At 56.4% G+C, this 17,252-nt stretch overlaps 1 protein-coding gene and 1 long non-coding RNA gene across 4 annotated transcripts in view; both read right to left on the reverse strand.

Annotated features, from left to right (window-relative positions):
- The window catches only part of NSD2 (nuclear receptor binding SET domain protein 2), a 93,473-nt gene extending 92,447 nt beyond the window's left edge, over positions 1 to 1,026 (reverse strand). Inside the window, exon 1 of one of the 2 annotated variants that reach the window (XM_047094235.1) lies at positions 951 to 1,019. The gene's annotated coding sequence lies outside the window, so the exon portion shown is untranslated. Of the gene's footprint in view, positions 1 to 950 lie in introns of both variants that reach the window. The other variant, XM_047094236.1, reaches the window with a different exon arrangement.
- Positions 1,027 to 7,975: 6,949 nt separating this feature from the next.
- On the reverse strand, positions 7,976 to 17,087 carry LOC124522659 (uncharacterized). 2 transcript variants are annotated; one of them, XR_006964824.1, is made up of 4 exons: positions 16,846 to 17,087; positions 16,344 to 16,509; positions 13,995 to 14,119; positions 7,976 to 9,009 (listed from the first exon to the last, which is right to left on the reverse strand). It is a non-coding gene; the product is annotated as an uncharacterized LOC124522659 (long non-coding RNA). The 2 variants fall into 2 exon arrangements; XR_006964823.1 differs by having other exon boundaries at positions 16,344 to 16,460; positions 16,846 to 17,085.
- Positions 17,088 to 17,252: the final 165 nt, after the last annotated feature.

Here is a 17,252-nt window from a genome sequence, read left to right on the forward strand (position 1 = left end):
TCCTGAAGTTGTTCAGTGATCAAGGAAGCTCGGGGTTTAACTCCTGTAAAAGTCAAGGCCCCCAAAATCTAAGCGTGGGTTGTCAGCGCCCAAGCCTCGCGCTCACGCCCTACCACAGCGGCGTGTTCCTCGCAGGCTCACGCTCACGCTCTCACTCTCGCACCCGGAGCCCCCACTCATCTGCTGCACCAGCGTGCGGCCCGGCGGAAGGGCAGCCGCGATACTAAGTTTCCACCTGGATGTCAAACCTGGGGCGGCTCCGGCCCCCGGGCACAGCGGGAGAGAGGACTGACGCCGCGGGCCCGCGCGACCTTTCCACCCAGACTCAAGACCAGCATTTTTTAAACGCCGAGATTTTCAACCGCCCTTCTCGCGAGTGGGGCCGCGGCAGCCGTGCGGTCGGCGGCCGGGCTTCCGCGCGTCCCGAGACCCCCCCCCGGGGGGCTCCCGGTCCGCGCCGGGTGGGGGGCGGGGGGAGAGGGGGCCGGGGCGGCGCGCGCCGACAGCCCCGGGCGGGGTCCCCGCGCCTCCACCTGCCAAGGCCCGGCCCGGCTCCGGGGCGCCCGCGCTGACCAACGGCCGGCGCCCGCGAGTGTCACCCGCGGACCGTCCGCAGACAAAAAGCGCCTCCCCGCCGGCCCGGCGCGCCCCTCCCACCGCCGGCCGGGCCCCGCGCCTCACAAAGGCCGGCCCGGCCCGCTCGGCGCCGCCGCGAACAAAGGCCGCCCGGCCCGCAGGCCGGCACAGGTGCAGCCGCCGGCGGCCGGGCCCAACATGGCCGCGGCCGCCCTCCGCCCGGCCCCGTTAGCCGCGGCCGCCCCCGCCCCGCCGGCCGGCCTGCTCCTCCCGGCCCCTCAGCCCCGGCCCCGCGGCCCCCGCGCCCCCGGACCCCTCAGCCCCTCGGGGCCCGCGGCGGCGGCGGCGGCGGTTGAGCCGGCGGCTCCAGTGACCTGTTGTGCGTCGCATCCTCCGGCGGCGGCGGCTCTCCCGGCGCGGCGGCTCCGGCGGCTCCGGCGGCGGCGGCGGCGGCGGCGGCGGGCCGGGGAGGGGGCCGGGGCCGCGGGGGAGGGAGGGCCGAGGGAGGGGAGGGGGCGGCGGCGGCGGCGGGCGCAGCGCGGCCAGGCCGAGGCTCTCCGCGCGCGGCGCCGACCCCGCCCCCGCGCCTCCCGCCCGCCGCCGCCGCCGCCGGGCCGCCGCCGCCTCGCAGAAGCCGCGGGAAAGTGCGCGCCGCTGATTGGCTGCCGCGCTCGCGGGGCTGCGGCCGGACTTTTCAAATCCGCGCCGGGCGGGGCGCGCGGGCGGGCGGGGCGCGGGGGCGGGCGGGGACCGGGAGGGGGGGAGGGGAGCGGGGGGGGGCGGCGCGCGGGGGGCGGGGACCGGGCGGGAGGGGGGAGGGGGCGCGCGGGGGGCCGGGGCCGCGGGACCCCGCGAGCCGCCTCAGAGCAGCGCGGAGCGCGCGTCCCGCTCCCGCTACTCGGCCGGGCGCGCGCCAGGCGGCGGCTAAACCCAAAGCCCGGAGCCGGGAGCCCGAGGCCGGAGCCAGCGGGCGCCGGGTGACGTCACGGCCGCGCGCCCAATCGCGGCCCGCGAGCCGGCCCCGCGCGATCGCGGCCCCTGCCGGGGGCGCGCGGCGGTGGATCTGGGACGTCGGGCAGCCGCGCGCGTCCTCCTCTCAGCACGAGCCACTCGGGCTGCGGTGCGGTGGCCGGTGCGCGCGGCACCGCGGGGCCAGCCCGCGGGGGCTGCCAGCCCGGCACCCAGGTGGTCACCCACGCCCCTACCTCGGGGGCGGGAAGAAGGCGCCCGGGACAGGAAGCGCGGTGGCGCGGGGAAGGCGGAGGTCAAGTTCCAACTGCCCCTCCACACACACACACACACACACACACACACACACACACACACACGCCACACACACACACACACACACACACACACACACACACACGCCTGCGCTCCTGGAGCCTACGCTACAGACTTGGCTTCCGATGGTCCCAAACAATGGGAGGGAGCGTGGAAACAGGCCGGAGAAGGATTGGCCAGCTCGCTGGTGTCGGAGTCTTCCTGCAGAGTATCTGCAGGGCGTGGATTCAGCGGTTCCCCACCCCGTCCCCAGTCTCAAGTCTGGCCTGGAGCTGGGTGGAGTGGGGGATCTGTGGTCAGAGTGAGGACTCGGTCCCTGGAACTGCTGGGCGATGTGCCATTCCAATGAGGCTGCAGCGGGGCAGGGCGGCTTAGGAATGCCAGCCTGTGGTCAGAGCACAGCTTTGAGAAGATCACTCTGGCTGTGGTAAGGACAGGGGGCTGGTATGGTGGACACGACGATGTGCCGCTCAGGTCCCCTTCCAAGCAGGGTCTTCCTGCTCAGCCTCCAGCCGCCACGTTCTACGGGGTTGGCCTCAGCTGCAAAGAGCCATCTCACCGCAGGTCTCATCCCGTGTCTGAGGGCCTGGGGATACAAAGGCTGTCCATACAGTTCCGCCAATGTAGGACCCTGGTAGGAAACTCTGCGTTAGACGTGGGCACTTCAGAGTCCCCACCTTGACCGGCTCCAAGCTGCTTCCCGCCAGAGCAGGGACCGGCATAGGGCAAGCCAGGGCAGGGGTGAGACCCTCCCCAGTGTCACAAGTGAAAGGAATTAGGGAATTGCTCACGCTGTCAGCCAAAAGGTATCCATGAGGTCCTAATGTGTGCTGTGTCCTTGCAGGGTGCTGGAGATCCCGAGATAACTGAAGAGACCCCCCCCAGCAGTCACTGCCAGACTCCACCGGAGCTCCTGGCAAGGTGTCCAGCTGGACGGTGGCTCATTCATGCTCTCATTTAGCCTTGGTATCTGTCCGGCTGTGGGGAGAATAGGTGTCCTTGTCCTTTCTGGGGGCCCAGGATCCCTCTGGGGAACAAACCTGAAAACTGTCTTATAAATCTTGTAGTGCAAGACAGATACCACCATCTCTCATTTGATTTCACAGATTTGGAATTAAAGCTCCTCTCCTGAGGAAAAAAAATGCATTTAGAATAGTGTGATCAATATGCAAATTTATTCAAAACATGCAAGTGTGTGTTTAGATTCTCTTGAAGAAAGTGATTTGGGGCTGGCTGGTCTTTTCCCGCCCAGTGCAGTCCTCCCCGGGCCCAGCCTGGCTGACTCAAGGAGGTCCTGAGCCCTTTTCAGCGAGCCTGACCAGCAGGACAGCCCCCCAGCCCTGCACACTCCAGGGGCCTCGCCCTGCGGAGACCGTATTTCCGATGGCTGAGTCTCCCTCGGTGTGAAAAAGAGGCTCTCAGAAGACTCAGGACACCCCCCATGCACAGACGGACTGCTGGGTGAAGAGGCCTTCGTGTGCGGGTACATCGGTGCCCCCCACAGGTGTTCACGTGTGAGGCTTCCACAGGTAGGCAGTCGTCCCTGGGGTGGCTATTTCAGTGCGTACAGAGCTTGGCAATTCTGAGAGCCTGGGTAGTTCCGTGCGGGACAGGCTGAGAAAACATGTTCTTGGAAAACAGGCCCCAGGCGTGCGGGGGAGCGCCATGAGAGGCACAGCCCCAAGCCCGGCGGGCCCAGAGGGATCCCAGACACACAGGGACGGCGGCAGCTGGGGCGGAGTCTCAAAGAGACTCCTGTCCTTTCTCTGGACAAAAACCCCGTACTCAGAGGCGGGCAATTAACAGATGATGGAGCGAGCGCTGCCCCGCTCTGGCCTGGTGGGGTTCAGCTGCCCTCCATCTCGGCCCCCACAGCACCCCTCCCACCTTCTTAGGCAAGGCCAGCTGGGCAAGGCCTTTAGAACCAGAGGACTCCAGGCCTGCCTGCTGGCACCAGCAGACAGAACAAGGGCTCGAGAGGAGCGGGGAGTCCCCTGAACACGAGGTGTGCTGCTGTGCCCCTCTGGCCGCCTGCCTTGCGCTAGCCGCCTACTCTGGGCACGCGGCTCCAGGAGGCACACGGCAGTCTCCCTCTTGTTTCCAGTGCGGCCGTGGCCGGAGCACTCTCTGCCTCCCTGCTTCTCCCCACCACATGCCCTGCAGCTCACCGCCTGACCTCCCCGGAAGAGCTGCTGCCGAAAGCAGAGCCCAGGCCCCTGAGCCCAAGTGAGCCCCATCCCCTGCCAGGGCCAGGGTCCCTGAGGGGCCAGGCTCATCGCGGTTTCCATGGGGATGTGTGCACTCTGACCCCAGCCTTTCTCCATCCCTGGCCAAATAAAGAGGGCTTCCAAGTGGAAACTGGCAGTGTTAAGCCACCCCTCCTCCCGTGCCCCAGGTGGCCCCTGCCTCCAAGGAGGGGAAGGAACAGAGGCCCTTCCCCCAGCCCAGGCAGAGCGGGGGGGGGGGGGCTCCCCGCACCCCACCTTCCCAGCAGCCCCTTCCCAGCCCTGCCCACTCGCTGCACTCTCCAGACTTGGAAACTTGCCTTTTCCGAGGTCTGGCTCTGCCTGTGCTCCCACCTGGCCCGAGGGCCACTTCAGTCTGCTGGGACAGCCACCAGGAGTCAGCAGGCAGCACTGCAAGGCCCCTCAGGGCCACAGTGGCCAACCCTCCGTGGCATGGGGGTCGCTGTCAGGCAGGGAAGATAGACATGTGGACTGAAGCCTGGCTGAGGGGTCTCCCGTCCAAGTCCTGGCTAAGAGGCCTGAGCAGGAGGTTTGTCCACCCTCTCTCCTTCCACCTTGGGGCTGACCCCCCCCAGAGCCTCCCAGAGGCCTGAAGCACCTGTCATCAGAGTCTCAGTGGTCACCTCCAAGAGCAAACCAAAGCCCAAGGCCAGGGTCCGGTCCTGGAGGTAAACACAGACCCTCCTGCCCCCAAAAGCCGCTTCCTGGAGACCCCACCTAGCATTCCCCCACACCCTCCAGGGACTCCACTTCCTACGTCCCTTCTGATCCAGCCTGTCTCCAGTAGGAGGCAGCCTTGGCCCCCTCCAGTCCATGCTCTGCATTCAACCAGGAGAATGTTTCTTTTGTGTGTTTTTTTTTTTTAATGTTTATTTTATTTTTGAGAGAGAGAGAGAGAGAGACAGACAGAATGTGAGCAGGGGAGGGACAGAGAGAGAGGGAGACAGGATCCCAAGCAGGCTCCAGGCTCTGAGCTGTCAGCACAGAGCCTGCCACAGAGCTCGAACCCATGAGCCATGAGATCATGACCTGAGCCGAAGTCGGAAGCTCAACTGAGTTACCCAGGCGCCCCTCTTTTTCTTTTTTAAGTTTTATTTATTTTGAGATAGAGCATGCGCATGAGTGGGGGAGGGGCGGAAAGAGAATCCCAAGCAGGCTCCCCACTGTCGGTACAGAGCAGGGAATTTTTCTAAACCACAAAACTGACCACGTCAGCCAACTGTTTAAAATCCTGCTTGACTCCTCGGGGCTCCAGGTGGCTCAGTCAGTTAAGCGTCTGTCTTCGGCTCGGGTCAAGATCTCAAGGCTGGTGAGTCTGAGCCCCACATCGGGCTCTCTGCTGTCAGTGCAGAGCCCGCTTCAGATCTTCTGTCTCCCTTTCTCTGCCCCTCCTCCGCCTTGCACACGCACTCTCTCTCTGTCTCAAAAATAAACATTAACAAAATAAAAAATAAATAAAAATAAAATCCTGCTATGACTTCTCCGTGTCCTTCACACAAAACCCACTCCTCGGCCAGTGTTGGACTTTCAAGAGTGGGAAGGACACTGCCTGTGCCTCTCCAGCCCAGCCCTCTCCCCAGAGCTCCAGTGTCTGAAGCTGACTCCCTCCCTGCTGGATGTCAGCCCTTGGACAGCCACACCCACCCACCCTTGTTGGATGTCAAATTGAACTTCTTCTCCCCCTGCCCGCACATCAGATCTGAGCTGGGAGACTACTTTCTCCAGAAGCCTTCCTTGGCTCCTCCCAGGCTGGCTGAGTCCCTCTGGAAGGTACACACAACTCTGTGTTTATCTCCAGGTGGCACTGCTGCCTGGACCTGGATGGCCAGTCTCCTAGTCCTGGTTGCACTTTAACAGGTAGTTTAGGGGCCCCACTAAAGTGCCATCAAACAACACAGTTACTGTTTCACAGTTGTGGAGTCCAGAAGCCTGAAGCTGGGGCGCATGTAGGGCCATGCTCCCTCTGAGGCTCTCAGGGGGAATCTTTCCTGGTCCCTTCCCAGCTTCTGGTGATGATGGGCAGTACTTGGTGTCCCTAGGCTTGCCTTGGCATCGGTCCACTCCTGGGCTCTGTCTTCACACAGCCTCCTTCTTGTGTGTCCACCTGTCTGTTTTATCTTCCTTTTTTTTTTTAAGATTTTATTTTTTAAAGATTGTTGAAGGAGAAAGAGAGAGAGAGAGAGAGTTTGCACACAAGCCGGAAAGGGGCAGAAAGACAAGGAGTGAGAGAATTCCAAGCAGGCTCTGCCTGATGTGGAGTTTGATCACACAGACAGCAAGATCATGACCTGAGCCAGAATCGAAAGTCGGTTACTTAATGGACTGAGCCACCCAGGCACCCCCCTCTTTTTTTTTTTTTTAATTTTTTTAACGTTTATTTATTTTTGAGACAGAGAGAGACAGAGCATGAACGGGGGAGGGGCAGAGAGAGAGGGAGACACAGAATCGGAAACAGGCTCCAGGCTCTGAGCCATCAGCCCAGAGCCCGACGCGGGGCTCGAACTCACGGACCGCGAGATCGTGACCTGAGCTGAAGTCGGACGCTTAACCGACTGCGCCACCCAGGCGCCCCTCTTTTTTTTTTTTTAAAGACTTTTTTTGAGTAATCTCTATACCCAAAGTTGGGACTCCCAACTCATAACCCCAACCAAGAACCTCATGCTCCACCAACTGGGCCTGCCAGGTACCCCTATTTTCTCTTAAGGACGCCAGTCACTGGATTAGGGCCCCCCTAAGAACTTCATCCTTATTCGATTACATCTGCAAGGGCCCTATTTCCAAATAAAGTCGCATTCACAGGCAGGGGGTTAGGACTTGGACATATCTTTGGGCGGACACCGTTCAACCCACATCTCTCTTACTAGCTGTACGACCTCGGGCAGGGTGTGAGGCTTCCGTGTGCACAGCGGGGCAGTAGGGCAGCGCCCGTGGGGAGCGGCTGGCAGGAAGCAATGGCCGCGTGAGGTCAGAGCCCGCCTCCCTGAGGGCACATGCTCCCATTTGCCCGGCGGCCTTCCCTCGAGGAAGCGCGGGGCACGCCCGGCTGGGGGGGGGATGGCGCGGGCAGCCGCGGCGTGGGGGTGGGCGCCGAGGGGGGCGGGGGTAGCCGGGCAGGCAAGTTCGCGCGATCCGGCCGCGGGATAGGAAGGCGGCCGCCCGGCGACCCCAGAGGTTAGGGACCTGCCCCAGCCCGGGACGCGGGGCTGCCTCCGCCCTGGCCCCGCCCCACAAGTCCCGCCCGGCCCATTGGCCACGCGCCTCGAGGCCCCGCCCGCCGCTCCGGCCCCGCCCGCTCCTCGCTCCTGGGGCGCTTCTTCCTGCCTCCGACCTCCCGTGGCCCGGCTGCAGGCGGGTTGGGTCTCTGCAGCCTCGGCGGAGGGAAGGAAGCGATGCCGCAGCACCGAGGACAGTGATGAGAGGAGGGGCCATCTACGCCAGGCCGCGCCCGTCCCTCCGGCGGCCCCCGCACCCTCGTCCTCCGCGGGGACTGCCCCAGGTCGAGGACCACTCGGGTCAGGGCTGCGGCCAGCGCTGCCCACTCATTCAGGCTTTGGCTAAAGAACCATTGGTTTGTGCTAAAGTAGCGCTTCTTTTTCTAATTATGAAGATTGCAGGAATTCAAAACCCAAAACAACAAAGAGAAGAACATGAAAGGTCTTCCCAAGCCCTGGGCCTGCCGGAAAGTGTAAGCCCTGGTAACAGCTTGGGGGATGCTTTGGACCACGGCTGTTCTGGACTAGTGACCGGCTTCACCAGCCTGAGTTGGGGACTGACCGGAGACAGCAGGAGCGGCCATTCAGAGCCAGGACACAGAGACACAGGACACAGAGCCTGGCCTCTCTCCCTCACTCCTGTACCAGCCAGATGGATCATTTAACATTTTTTATTGCAATAATGTCACATTTACAGGAAAGATGCACAGGTAACACAGAGCTCCCCCCACCCATTTCCTTTAATGTCCACACGTTACATTTCCGTGGTAGCTTTATCACAACTAAGAAACCAACGTCAGTCCATCACCACTAACTAAATTCTAGCCTTGATGCAGAGCTCACCAGGTTGCCCACAAACGTAGAAAGAGCTTGCCTTTGAAAAAAACACATTTGATTGAGGCTTCTGTATGGGCTATTGGAGAGAATCCTGTGCCAGACTGGCCCTCCACTGTAACCAATCATTAACATGGACAAAACAGACCAGGCAGCCCTTTTCAGGTGTGAAAAACAGGAAATGCAGGACTGCAATCCCCAGGGAAGGGAAATTCCTGAGGTCCACCTTGCCCACCCCAGCTTGCTACTGTGGCCGTCTCCCACCCTGGCACAGAGAGATGGCGTCCAGCCAGGCCACCCCGTATTACTGAGCTGAGGACGCAGTGGTGCTGCTGGAATCCGTGGAGAGGGGAGTCTCAGAGTTCCCACTGTCCTTGGCTGAGGACGGGGCTGCACGGATGGTGAGGCCTCCAGGCTTGCCACAGAACAACTGTCGTGGGAGCTCTGGGCCCGCTGGAGTGGACACCTCGTCCAAGCCCACGAACGTCCCTGGCATATGGCAGAGACACCGGGATCCATGCCCCGGGAACTTGTCTATTCTTGATTGTCATGTGTCACGTTACCCCAAAACTTAATGGTTGAAAACAACAGTAGACATTGATTATCATGTGCAGTTTCTTTGGTCGGGTATTCAGGGTGGGTGAGCCAGCTTTGGGGCTGCAGGTGGGCTACCAAGATGGCTGACTCGGGTGTTTCTGGATATTGGCAGGAGGCCTCCATTCCACCCCACAGGGGCCTCTCCACAAGCTGCTCCAGTGTCCTCCCAACACAGGGCTGGCGTCCCCTGGAGTGGGAATCCGCAGGAAAGAAGGCGCAAGCTGCAGAGCTCTTAGTGATCTGGCCTCGGAAAGCGCGCGCTGTCATCGTCAAAAGAAGATAACAGAATCTAGAGACTATACCGTATTATCCACAACAAGCAATGAACAATAAAGTCACTCAGCATGCAAAGAAAACAGGAGATGTGGCTATTATCAAGGAGAAAAAAAGAATCGACATAAGTCAACCCTGAGCCCCATTTTAGGTTTGACAGAGAAAAACTTTAAGGCAGTTGTTTTAAGATACTCAATAATTAAGGGAAAATATGGTCTAATGAATGAAGAGAAATCTCAATAGAAAATAGAAGCTGTTAAAAAGTACCAAATAAAAATCCTACAAATGACAAAAAAAAAAAAAAAATCACCATATGGGCTTCACAGCAGACTGAAGCTGATAGAAGAGTGAATTTAAAGACAGACTAAGGGTCATTATCCAATCTGAAGAACAGGAAAATGTTGAAGAACATGAGCAAGCCGTCTCAGGCACCTGCTGGACAATATTAAAGGGTTAACATATGTGTGTTAGAACCTGAGAAGGAGATGGGGCGCCTGGGTGGCTCAGTCGGTTAAGCACCTGACTTCGGCTCAGGTCACGATCTCTCGGTTTGTGAGTTCGAGCCCCGCGTCAGGCTCTGTGCTGACAGCCTGGAGCCTGCTTCGGATTCTGTGTCTCCTTCTCTCTCTGCCCCTCCCCCACTTGCGCTCTGTCTCTCTCTCTCTCTCTCTCTTAAAAAATCAACAAACATGGGGCGCTTGGGTGGCTCAGTCAGTTGAGCGTCTGACTTCGGCTCAGGTCACGATCTCGCGGTCCGTGAGTTCGAGCCCCACGTCGGGCTCTGTGCTGACGGCTCAGAGCCTGGAGCCTGCTTCCGATTCTGTGTCTCCCTCTCTCTCTGCCCCTCCCCCGTTCATGCTCTGTCTCTCTCTGTGTCAAAAATAAATAAAAAAACATTAAAACAATTTTAAAATCAACAAACATTAAAAAAAAAAAAAAACTTCATAAAAAACAAAAAAAGAACCTGAGAAGGAGAGAAAGGTAGGACTGACACGGGGGAAAAAAAAAAAAAAAAAACAGTTGTCAAAATAATGGCGAAACTTTTCCAAAGTTGACAAAAACATTGACTTACATATCCAAGACGCTCAGCAAACCCCAAGCAGCCCTGCTGGGGTGCAAGCACACATAGGCACTTCCTGGTCCACCCGGAAGGGCCCGCAGCACGGAGAGAGTCAGGGGCCCTAAACAACCGCAATCCAAATAGCCCACTCTATGAACTTTCCCCAAAAAGGAAAGAGCTATGTGAATGCACTGACTTGCCAGAGGCTCATGCAGGTTAGTGGCAGGGGGACTGTGCCTCAGTTCAGAATGGTTAGTGGTCCGGGGAACAGCCGGCCAATGAGAGAGAAGGGAAGAGAAGAGAGTCCAGGGGCACCTGGCTGGCTCAGTCGGTAGGAGCATGTGACTCTTGATCCCAGGGTTGTGACTTCAAGCCCCACGTTGGGCATGGAGACTAATTAACTTTTAAAAAGAGAGACAGAGAGAGTCCAGAAACAGACCTTCCTGGTAGAACTTTGATATATGACTATCCAATTAGAAGGCCTGGGAAAGGACTGTGTTATCTACAAGGAAAAAATGAACTTGGGCTCGCATCTCACACTACACGCAGAAATTCCTGGAAACTCCAGATGGGTCAAGGAAGAACGAAAGAAAATCTTTAAGGGGTGCCTGGGTGGCACAGGTGGTTCAGCGTCTGACTTCGACTCAGGTCATAATCTCACGGTTTGTGGATTCAAGCCCCACATCGGGCTCTCTGCAGCCAGCACAGAGCCTGCTTGAGACCCTCTCTCCCCCTCTCTATGCCCCTCTCCTGCGCTCTCTCTCTCAAAAATAAATAAACATTAAAAAAAAAAAACCACACATGCAAACAGGCTTGAAGAAGAAGAAACTGGAGGTCTGACAGCACCATATACCAAGACAGGTTATAAAGCTAGAGTAACTAAAAGCACTTGGTATTGGCTCAAGTGTAGCAAAAACAACAAGCAACAGAATAGGGTCCCAACGGGCTACCTGCTGGCTAACAGACGTGCCACGATTGCATCAGGGGTATGTTAGTTGTTTGCTTCTGTAACAAGTTCTCACAGACTGAGTGGCTTAGCACAACACAAACCGATCGTCTCCAAGTTCTGTGGGTCAGAGATCTGATGCAGGTCTCGCTGGGCTGATGACCACATGTCATCAGGGCCACATTCCTTTCTGGAGGCTCCAGGAGAGAACCCATGTTCTCACCTTTGCCAGCTTGCGAAGGCTGCTCGCATTCCCCGGCTCAAGGCCCTTCCTTCACCTTCGAGGCCAGCAAAGGCTGCATCGTTGCGACCTCTTCCTCTGTATCAGATCTCCCTCTACCCTTCACCCCTGCCTCTGTCATCCATTTCTAAGGATGCTTAACGATGACATTGGCCTAGCTGCCTATTCCGGAATAATATCCCATCTCCAGATCCTTAATACAATTATCTCTGCAAAATCCCTTTTTCCATGTAAAGCAACATATTCCCAAATTCTGGGATTACGATGGGACACGGGCATCTTCCGTAGCTGTGATTCTGTCCACTGAATAAATGGTGCTGGATCTACTTGGTACCCACAGGGAAAAGTAATCCTGATGCCTGCTTTACAGTATACAAGACAAACACCAATTTTAAATAATCATAAGCCTACATGTGAAATATAGAACAATTAAGTTTCTAGAACAAAACATAAAAGAATGTCCTCATGACCTTGGGGTAGCAAAAATTTCTTCAACTCACCAAAAAAGAGATTGAATCATTAAAATCAAGAATGATTCCTCAAAGACACCATTAAGAGTTGAAAAGGTAATCTACTGAAAGGAAGAAAAGGCTTGCAATACATACATCTAAGGACTCATATCCAGAATACACCAAGAACTCTTACAAATCAATAAGAAAAAGACAGATGACTGAATGGAGACGTTGACAAAGAACTAACCTTACTTACATAGACACTTCCCAAAATAGCAAGTCCAAATGGTCAAGGGTAAATGAGAGGACGCCTCAAAATTTTCAGTCATGCAAAGGAATGCAAAATGAAAGCACAATGTGCCTCCAGAATAATTATAGTCACAGTCACAACAGAAATGAGGGTCAGTGAGGGTATGGAGCGGCTGCATCCCTCCTGCTCTGCTGATGGCGGGCTAAGCCGAAAGGACCCCTTTGGAAACCATTTGTCAGTCCCTACAAACATTGAATTTAAGTACACCCCTGACCAGCAATTCTCCTATCAAAGCTGTACGTATGTGCAAAAAAGGCACATGTGAGAACATTAATAGCAACGTTGTTCACACTGGCCAAAAGCTGAGGGCCCATCAACCCTCCCAGCACTGAAAAATGAGCTGTGGTATACTCATTAAAACACATAATGGGATACTGTGTATCCCATTGAAAAATTCCCGATTTTATATACCAATGAAAAATAACGTATGTGACTCACAACAGTGCTGATGAGTTTGATAGACATAGCGTTAAATGAAAGTAGCCAGATTTAAAACGCATCCACCACAGTTGACTCTTGAACAGGGGCACCAACCCCTCCACCCTCGTGTACTGGAAAATCCACGTATAACTTTTGACTCCCCCCAAACTTAATTATTAATAGTCTACCGCTGACCAGAAGCCTTACCAATAACAAAAATGGTTGAGTAAGACATATTCTGGGGGCGCTTGGGTGGCTCAGTCGGTTGAGTGAGAGTCTGACTCTTGATTTTGGCTCAGATCATGATCCCAGGGTCATGGGATCGAAGCCACATTGGGCTCTACGGAGTGTGGAGCCTGCTTGGGATTCTCTCCCTCTCCCTCTGCCCCTCTCCCCCACTTGTGCTCTCTCTAATTTTCTTAAGTTTATTTATTTGAGAGAGAGAGAGAAGCAAGGGAGGGGCAGAGAGACAGAGAGAGAGAGAGAGAGAGAGAGAGGAGAGGGGGAGAGAGAGAATCCCGAGCAGGCTCCACAGTATCACCGAGGCAGAGGAGCTCAACGTGGGGCTCGAACTCGTGAACCTCAAGATCATGACCTGAGCCGAAACCAAGAGTCAGTTGCTTAACAGACTGAGCCACCCAGATACCCCACTCTAAAATAAATTAAAAAGAGGGGCGCATGGGTGGCTCAGTCGGTTAAGGGTCCGACTTTGGCTCAGGTCATGATCTCAGGGTTTGTGAGTTCGAGCCTCATGTTGGTCTCTGTGCTGACAGCTCAGAGCCTGGAGCCTGCTTTGGATTCTGTGTCTCCCTGGCTCTCTGCCCCTCCCCCACTCACGCTCTGTCGTGCTCTCTCTCTCTCACAAGTAAATAAACATTAAGAAAAATTTTACAAAAAATGATCCAGGGGCACCTGGGTGCCTCAGTTGGTTAAGCATCCAACTTTGGCTCCGGTCATGATCTCACAGTTCATGAGCTCAAGCCCCTCTAACAGCTCAGTGCCTGGAGCCTGCTTTGGATTCTGTGTCTCCTTCTCTGCTCCTCCCCCACTTGCGCTCTGTCTCTCTCTGTCTCTCAAAAATAAATAAATGTAAAAAAAATTTTTTTTAATAAATTAAAAACCAACAAACACAAAACAGGCCAAAGTGGTTTTGAGGCAGCAGTTAGAGTGGAAGGTGGTGTCTGAGAAGGGGTGACAACAGAGGGGGCATGAGGCTTCTGGAGCGCTGGCGGCCTTCTGCCTTGATGGGAGAGGGGCAGCAGGAGTGTGCGCACAACAGGGAAACGCTTCAGACTGCTCGCTTAGGACTTGACCACTTCACTCGACATACAGAGGTATGTACACTTTACATACGAGTCAAATTTAAAGTTTAAAGTTAAAACCTTTCATTTTAAAAGTTTGCAAAAATATACATTTGCATCACATTGACTCAGCAATCTAGCTTTTAGGGATTTTTCCTTGAATCCGTTATGATTAAATGCACCTTTATATACAGAAACCCCTTCAAATAACAGTGACTGAGAAAAGATAGATGTTTTCTCACTTTTAAGTCAAACAAGTCCAAGGTTGGCAGTCCAGGGTCCTTTCTTTCCATTCCATCACCCTCAGTGCTTGGCAGGCAGAAGGAAGAAGGGTCAAGGGAGGCCGGTGAACGGAGAACCCAGCGCTCTGTTACGGAGACAGGGAGAGAACAGGCGTGGCCGTGGGCTCTGTCTCAGCCCCACAGACACCATTCTCGAGTACTCATGACCCAAACGAATGTCTCTTCCATACCCGAGCCCGGGCCACTGCCCCGGGCATGCAGGTTGTTCTGACAGGTGAGAGGGGGCTGGAGGCCAGCGCCCACCCCTTCTGCTGCGTGTGCCGGGTGAGCCTGCTTTCAGTCGGAGGAAGGCATGCCTTTCCCCATGGCGCTCAAAGGCGTCCTGGCTCTTCTACCCAAGGACCTTGGCCTCCAGCCTCACTTGAGGCTCTTCTCCCGGGCTCACTTCCTAGCCCCTGCCGTGGACGATAAATGTGGGCCACCCACCACCCACTGTGAGCACCCCCCTCTTGCTCTGGTACCTGAGTCCAAACCCTCTTCAGGATGAGCAGCCTCCACAGGCCAGTGGTCCTGCCACTTCCCGCCGTCCCACACTGCTCCCACCTCTTCCACCCTCCCTCCACCCCCCGCCCCAGTTTAAACTCCCCAGTCAAGCCTTATGGCCACTCTTCTGCACACATCTTTACTCCACTGTCCCTCTCCTCCTTTGTCACGCTTCTGGGCAAAACTCCAACCCCATCAAATCCAACTTCACCTGCTCTGAGCCTGATCGTGGCTGCAGTACGGCACATGGCGGGGTCTTTCTCTGATCCCTGATCTGTCTCCTAACCCGCCTCCCTAACCTGCCTCATGACCCCCTCCCATTCCCAACCTGCCTCCTAATCAGATGTCTAACATGACCCCCCCACGCCCCTAACCTGACTCCTGGCCTCACCCCTAGCTAGATTCTCTGACCTCCCTAGCTGGGACACCTGTGCTGCCTGAATATTCCACCCTGTTTCTCTGAAGTCTTGTCACTTATGTGAACGTGGAGCGACTACGGAAAGTTGTGTTCAACTTGTGGGGAGCACAGGGAAAATCAAAAGGCCTGTAAAAAAAGAGAAGGGAGAAAGAAAAGAGCAAAAAGGGTCCATGATACAAAACCAGACCTGCTGTGCCAGGATTCTGTGCACTTGGACCTGCTGCATGAGGGGCAGGGCAGGAAGGCAGCTGCTCATACGGCTTAAAGGGTATGCACGGTAAGCTGGCAGGATGCCAGATTTCTACTTTTTTTTAAAAAAATTATTATTATTATTTTGTTACACAAGCTCTATGCCCAACATGGGGCTTGAACTCATGATCCTGAGATCAAGAGGCACAGGCACCCCTCCACTTGTTTCTTTATATTTTTTACAAACTTGTTATAATAAGCACATGCTCCTTACCTAACTAGAAAACCCAAAGTTTAAAGTTACTCTTGAAAAAATGAATTTCTCCAGGGCTATCTGGGTGGCTCAGCTGGTTGAGCATCTGACTCTTGGTTCTGGCTCAGGTCATGATCTCGTGGTTTCGTGGGTTCATACCCCACCTCGGGCTCTGTGCTGACAGTGCAGAGCCTGCTTAGGATTCTCTCTCCCTTTCTCTCTGCCCCTGCCCTGCCCATGCTGTCTCTCTCTCAAAAATAAATAAACCTAAAAAAATTAATTTATCTAAAACCCTATCCTGGCAGAGCTGTAGGAAGCATCACAGATGGTGTTCAGAAGCGCCCACCCCCACCCCCTCGACATTCCCTCAGTGGACACCCTATTTTTGGCTTCTCCCTCTCATGCAACCTGGCTAGGCCAGAGGTGAAACATCCCAAGGGGAAGTGAGCGATGTTGCCACATTTCCTCACACCAGTCCCTCAACCCCTGGGGCAATACTGAGGCAAGTGGGGCTTTCCCCCCACTCACTGTCCTTCAGAGTCCCACGGACGTCTCATTCCCCCTGTGGGGCCTGCCTCCTTGCCCCTTGATGGCTTCGGAACAGAGCTGAGGGCCAATGCCAGCTACCAGCACTAGCGCAAGCTTTCTCCTGCACTTGCGGCTTTGAAAAACCAGTTCTGTCTGGTCCTGAACACCTATTTGCCAGGACTCAGACCTGACCCTGGGTAGGGGGACAACGATTGCCCTTCCTTATCCCACCCTTGCCTCCTGGGGAATGTATAGAAAAGAAGCCTGGCTTTATGGTATTTTTGGCTTTGGAGGCTTCAGTTTCAGGAATCCATGTGCTTAGATTAACTGCAGTTGAAGTCTCACTGCCCAGTGCCAATGCAAGCACCGCCTATCATCTCCCAAGTGCCCTGTACTACCTAGCTCCATTTTCTCCCACCTGAGATGGGGACTGCAGACCCATCCCAGTCCAGCGTCAGGCAGTTCTGGTGCAGGAAAACCACTTCAGGCGGGCTATTTCTTCCTGACGGTGAGGGCTGAGTGCTGGAGGAGCCTCCTAGGGAGAACGCCATTCAGCCAAATTCAGTCTCTTTAGAGTGGGGAGCCTGCTAAGACCAGGAGTTCCACAGTCGCGCACCCCGGAGAACAGATATGCACTGAGTACGCACTGCAGGACCTTCACCAAGCGGCACCCTGGGATAACATTAGCGAAAAAGAGTCGGGCAGAAGAGGCCAGGAGGAGGGAAAACACCTTCCAAGCAAAACGTCGGAGAGGAGCAAAGCATGGGAGAGCGGAAGCGGTGTGGCGCGTCCCGAGAAAGAGCCTGGTGCCACTGGGCTGGAGCGCAGGCTGGTGGGAGTGGCCTTCCGGGGAAGACCGTGTCCACTGGGCCCCAGGAGCTGGCCACCCCATTTCGCCCAGCCTGCCTTCCCTGCGTCACCTCATCCATCCCCGCACGACCTTCGCGGATAGGACACCGTCTTAGGAAAGGGGAGTGTGGGGCTCAAAGGTCCTGCACGGAGAGATCTGGGAGCAGGCGTTTGAGCGGTCAGCCCGGTGGGCCGGGCCGCGAGGTAGGGGCGCCGCCCCGGGCCGGATCCGAGACCGACCAAGGGTCAGCCATTCAAGCCGGGCTGTCAGCGCCCCTCCGCGGGGCCCTCCCCGAAGGCGTCCCCGCGGCCGTACGCCGAGCCACAGCCGCTCGGACGCGGAAGGGCCCAGCACGCGTGCGCAGCGAGCACGCCCGGCCGCGCGCCGGCTGCGCGCCGAGACCCAGAATGCCGCGCGCCCTCGGGGGCCGGCCGTCGCGGGGCATGCCGGGACCCGTAGTCCACGGAGGCGCGGGCC

Source organism: Lynx rufus, unplaced genomic scaffold, assembly GCF_022079265.1.
Source record: "Lynx rufus isolate CCGP_SWC_20201006 ecotype Redwood Valley unplaced genomic scaffold, mLynRuf1.p SCAF_38, whole genome shotgun sequence".
NCBI lineage: Eukaryota > Metazoa > Chordata > Mammalia > Carnivora > Felidae > Lynx > Lynx rufus.